At 41.6% G+C, this 6242-nt stretch overlaps 1 pseudogene; it reads right to left on the reverse strand.

Annotated features, from left to right (window-relative positions):
- The window catches only part of LOC143655444 (contactin-associated protein-like 3), a 231340-nt pseudogene extending 225833 nt beyond the window's left edge, over positions 1–5507 (reverse strand).
- Between the last annotated feature and the right edge of the window lie 735 nt (positions 5508–6242).

The following is a 6242-nucleotide window of genomic DNA, read 5'->3' on the forward strand; positions in this document are numbered from 1 at the left end:
TCAAATCACTGCTTCTGAAACACCACATTCAACTTTAATTCTAAGTTTGTCTAAGGGTTAATAGGTCCTAAAATTCAAGGCAAATTATTATCTTCCTATACCAGATGCAGTTCTAATTTAATTGATATCTAAAAATGATAAATAATGTGTCAGACAATCACTCAGGTAAGTCAAAGAGTGATAAAATTGCTTGCTCAGTTTCCAAAGAAATCCCTACATTTGGGTCTGGAATTCTATAAATATTGGTTCACATTGAAAGAACAATGAGAAGATCCCAGAAACAGGCAAGAAAGTTCAAGGTCAAGGTCATCAAGTTTTGAACTACCAGTCCCTAGCTTTCCAAAATGTTCCTGATAGGTATATCAGTCCCCTAATTCTACAATTTCTTGAGAAACCATGACATTTACTAGGCATTTTCCCCTGCATTTCGCTACAGAGTAAGTTAAGCTGAGGAACTACAAGCTATCTCTTTCCAGAAAACAAAAACTTATAAATATAACTTTGGAAGACATAAATTTAAATATTCAATGTTGTTTTTAATCTAATTATCATCTTAAGGTGTCAATTGTAAATGCTTTAATTGTCAAGGAGAAACAAATGCATCTCTGAATTAGAAGCAAGTAATATCTTTGTTTTCACAGTCTAGACAAATGCAATATATTTTTAAAAATGTATTTTTGGGGGGGCTGTGCCTATTAGACCATTTTTCCTTTTAATCTAATTCTTGGGAATAATTTTCATGGTTGCTATACTAAATGGGTAGAATGTTTAAATTTAAATCCCATATTTACAATTTCAAAATTATTGTAAATATTCAACATCTTTAGACTTCAGTCCCTTACTGTATTATTACACCAAAAACTGATTAACTGAGACACAAACAGGGTCGTTAACCCATCACTTTATTATATTTTTCTATTTTTATTCCCAAATTAACAGTTTCATTGTGAAATTTTAACCAAGCTAAGCATAAAATCCATTCTTTGGAAAACCGGATTTACTGCAGTCCAATTAAGGCTATTATGAATATTGTGTTTTACAGATTCCTCTTACACAGCATATCATATTTGACAGATATTTTAAAACAAACAATTCTATGCTCTATGTGTCAAATGGAAAATAAATATCTTTATATTATGCAGTAACAGATTTGGTAGGTATGCAGTCATGGGCAATTAAACTATTCTAAATGCTGTATAATATAGAGAGAGCAACGGGGCGGGAGGGCAGTAAACCTTTCAGTGAGTCCAAAACTTAGCAAAAGTCTGTTCTAGAAGACCAGACCAGGCACTGTCTGGTGAATGAGGCCTGCATTAAAATATCCACGTCTTAGAAATCACCCTGAAGAAAACGGAGGGAGAAGTCACAGTTCCCTAAGACTGCGAAGGATGGGATGCAATCCCAATGGCAGTGACAGCTTTGTCATTGAGAAACAGAAGTCAACTGATTTCAGTCATAAATAAGCATATTGTTGTTTCTAATTGTTTTCTTTTTGACCTTTTTTATGTTTACCCTGTATGTTATTGGGTTAAATTGCAAATTTAAGTTTATTTAGTCCTTTGAGTTTTTAAGGTGGTCTGTATTTTCTTTAAAATGCAATCTTGAGTGATTATTTCAACAAACATTTTATTTTCAACCGAGCTCAGAAGCTGCAAGAAGTAGGCTGACATGCCTCATCCTCCTCAAAGACTTTAACGTGCATTTCCTACAACAAGAACATTCTACATAACCGTAATATCCAGCACAACAGGAAGTCAGTATGAATTCAACTTCTAATCCTCAAATTTTGTTCAAGTGTCACCAAATCCCAAAGATGTCCTTTATAGCAAAAGCACCCAGCTGAAAATCCTGCATAGCATTTAGCTGTAATGATGTTTTAGTCTCCTTCCATTTGAAATGACCCCTTCACATTCCTCTCTGCCTCTGACTCCCTGCTGTGGGCAGTAACCTGCTCCCCTGCTTCCACCCTTACCCCACACCCCGTTTCCTTTCCCTCCTGGGTCTCCAGCCCTGCATCAAGCTGTGGGATCTCCCCACTGCTCAGCCTGGGTGCCTACCTGCATGGGCCATTGAATGAATGGTTTTGGACTGAAATGTTCAAGAAGGCTAGGGAAGGGAAAAGGAGGAAGAAGAGAAAAAGCAAGTAATGGGATGGTCTTCATGATCCAATCATATTACTGGAATTGATGATCATTTCCATGGGCTACTTATGTTCTGAAAAGTTTGCACAGAGTTTAAAGGCAATGAACAAAGTCAGTCTGAACTCCATGTTACAGAAAGTCTGCTATTCATCTGAAGATTCTTCTCTTAAAGGGAATTACTAAATCCAAACTGAAATATCTACTCAAATAATTATCCTTATGTTCTGTGAGAGTTTTCCCTGACACATTTCACATCATAAATAAGTGTCCTTTCTAAACACCCACTGTCAGATTACAAATGCTGTGGTAGGTTTAGTTTACTCGGTAAACCTGGAAAACATAACTACTGAGGGGAAAAATCTAAAATTAAAATGAAAATAAAGTGAGCTAAGGAATAAATAAATTAGTCCACTGGAAAATTATTTCAATGGTTATTGCTCAGCATTTTACCGATTATTGACATTTCTGCAAAATTCACCCAACTGTAAGATTTTATATCACGAGATTAACATGCAGAGCCGGGATCATTCTTTTATGCTTCCTGCTGTTTAAACGGGCCGATAAGGGCCCTGAGCACCCTTCGTTCACTCATAGGAAAGGAAAAGGACTCTTTAAGAAACTGTCATGCATCAGACTCTTACTAAGCACAGATATTGATTAACCAGAGGTTCAGTAGACGTTGAATCCTCCCTGCTGCCCTCCCAACACTGCAGTGTTCTAATGTTCAGAAAGAAATGACAGTCACATGATATTCATAAAAGTCAAGTGTGGGTTTATGTCTTTTGGTAACAAGTGAAGGGACCAACAACAGCCAATTAAACAACATAAAGGAAAGGCAAGACTGAGAATCTGCCCTCAAAATTTTATGCCCAATTCTATCAAACGGTCCAGAGGGAAAAACAAATAACTCGTTCATTGTTTTTTGTTATTGCTGACTCTCCTAAAATGCAAAGAATGTTTTCATTTCAGAAAGAGGAAGACGATGCAGGACACTCCAAAAAGAGAAGAAGCAAAAACAAGTTGATAATACAGCCATTCGGAAAAATATTTTCCCCATAAAAAAATCCTCCTAACGTAAATATGTCCCCATTTTTTTTAGCCAGATCAACCAACATTCAAGTTAAAATGTACATAATCCCTAAAATGCCAGCTGTTTAGAGAGCTTCTGTAATGGCCTCATTTCCTGCAGTCAGCTACCAGCCACCTTTGAGGATGGCTGATTGGTTGCTGGAGAACCAGTTGTGGATAATGTGGGCAATTTGTGGTATCTATGTGAGAAGGAGATTTCTAATGTCCTTATTGATGAATAGTTCTCCAGGACTTTCTTATGGTATGCAAGATGGTTTCATTTTTGTTAGCTTTAATGTCTTATCCAGAAGAATTACTTAGCTCTAAAAGGTAATTTAAAAATTAAAATAATCTATTGAATATGGTGATACAAAAAAACTTCTTAAACCAAAGAAGACTGAAAAGATGCAAAACTATTATTTAAATTTTCAATGTCATCCAAGGATTGGCCAAATCCAAGTTTAGTGATCAAGTCCATTTTGATGGTTTATTTGTATATTCTACATAGACCATCTCAGAGGCCACTGAGTTCTAAGGAAATGTTCACTCTAAAAAAGTCCAGCTCACTTCGGACAGCTTCTTAATCCTTCTATTGGATATGAAGCAACAACTATCAATCCAACTAATCCTGCCAATAAAGAATAATCCCAAATAAGGGACCTAAACAGAAAAGGGAGTTATAGGGTATACTGCAGAACTAATTACTTTATTTCCCTCAAGGAAAAGCTGTTTGAAATCTGTTGATTAAGTAGTAAGAGTGACCTCTAGTGACTTATTTTGTTGTCGTATTTTTAGCAGTTGAGCGCTGAAGTACCTTATGATGCCTTTCTACAAGTACATCACTATTCATGCATTTATTTTTTTGTGCAAAATGTAAGTGCTTATTTCCGGACCCAGGATTTGGATTATAGGTAAATATCCACGTTTTATTTGCAAAGTGTCCTCACAAAACCAGATTAAGATTGCATCTGAAACATGACCTGACATCCGACCCAAGGGACAGGAGTGCCTATGGGGCAGGACCACCAAGAGCCTGGACAGGGAGCACTTAACACACACTGCCCAGCTCCCTGCCAGGGCTGCGAATGGCCCACCCTTCAGCCTTCAAAGGGAAGACCCTTGACCAAGAACCACCCTCTATCACTCCATCAAGGTACATTTCTGAACATGGTCACTAGCATTCATTTAAAATGACTCTAAAAAAATAGGTGTGAGAAGGTTGATGTGGAAACTGTGGAGATCCCAGTGAACTACTTTTTTAAAACAATTTTTAAAAGGGAGAAGGATATAAAAAAAACTATTCTCACAGCTGGATTAAAATTAATCATGAAGAGAGGACCTCACGAAGAGAGGACCTCACCTTGACAGAAATTTCAATCCAAGCAATATCAAAACTTGGAACATTTCTAGGTGTGATAAAGTATGGGTGAATTAGATTCTGTTGGGTTACTCTGAACACCGTCATCAAAGGAGAATCCCAGCCCGATGTAGAAATAAAGGCTTCCTCAGGTTTCAGCAAATCAACATAAGTCAGGAACAGGGCCCTCAGCGACAAATTATAAAATACACAGAGTTAGTATCCAGAGAAGAGTAATGTTCAAGATTACCTAAACGCCTGGTTAAGCGTCATCTTTAAGTAAAAACTCTGTATTAATAGAAATGAAGAAATAGAAATAGAAGTACAGCGAGCGCCCAAGTACAATTCCCTAACTCGTTCGGGCAGGTTCTTGAATTCGGGTTGGCCAGGGCACTCTGCCCCGCGGTACACTGAATGATGGAACTCAAGGGCGGCTCCCAGGACAAGGCCTGCAAAAATGTACACCAACATCTCAGTTGACGCAGTATGATGTAATGTCTATCAGTTATTTCCCGAGATATAATTCTTATAAAATGCTGCAATCCCAAAAAGGAATAATTGACATTTGCAGGCTGATGCCTGATTAAAAAGCTGTTATTCAGGGGTCTCCTTACAATGTGACCTCTCACAATGAATATTCGATTATAAATATTGATAGAGAAAAAGTCAAAATATGCATTCTATATTTCAGACTCCACCAGAGGAAAGTCCACTGGTGACAATTCTATCTTCAGGATTGCACTTCAGTCGAGCTTTTTTAAGGTTCTTCATTCTCAGGAGCATTGCTCTGCGATTCCGGTCGCAAATATTACTAAGGATAAGATTGCAGTCATCGTTTTCCAGCTGCACTCACATGGATTTCCTGCTACTACTGGGCTCCATCTGTGCGTGGGGAGAAGCAGCACCGTTCTGACTGAGAGAGCCTCGGGCGAGGGGGCCATGCTCACTTTACTGGGTGCCCAGAGGGGCGGGCGGTGGGTCGCTGCGGGGACACGACCCCCTGCGCTCACTCGCGCCCTCCTCCCGCGCGCCAGCACCCCTTTCTCCTCCTGCCTCCTCTTGCGCCCAGGCCCACCCAGGCAGCCCCCACTCCTGGGTGAGAAGCCTCTGCCTCTCGTCCACCCGCAGCTCCGCCCCTCGGACCCCGAGACCCAGACGCGGAGTGTGCGCCCCACTTCGCCCGGCGCTCGGTGGCCGCGCGGCTGCCCCACCCGGCCCGGAGGCTGTGCGCCACGTCCCTGGAGGTGGCGGGTGCAGAGGCGAACCTGGGAGGGGAGCCGGGCCGGCCGGCGTCTGCGGGCTCCCCGTCCCGCTCTTTGCTCTCCACTCTCTTCCCCCGAAACCTGGAGCCGCTCTCCCCCCGCGGTGACCTGGGCAGGGCGGCGGCCTGGCTCGCGCCCGGGTCTTCCCGGAGGCTCCGGCCGTGTTAGGGGCGCCAGGCGCTGTCCCCTCTGTGCGCCGAGGTCACGGAGAGCCTCCGGGGGGCATCGCGCTGTGGACAGGTTCAGGAGAGGAACGGGGCGCAGAAACAACGCGGCGGTGTACGTTTACCCGCAGGCTCACACCCACGTCCACTTGCCCAGCCTCGGACTTGTGGAATCAGAGAAGTAGGGCGAGGGAGACTGAGTCCTGCAAGAGCAAGTCGGATCCCACCTTTCCCTAAAATGCTGGTATTT

Source organism: Tamandua tetradactyla, chromosome 2 (assembly GCF_023851605.1).
Source record: "Tamandua tetradactyla isolate mTamTet1 chromosome 2, mTamTet1.pri, whole genome shotgun sequence".
In the NCBI taxonomy this organism is placed as follows: domain Eukaryota; kingdom Metazoa; phylum Chordata; class Mammalia; order Pilosa; family Myrmecophagidae; genus Tamandua; species Tamandua tetradactyla.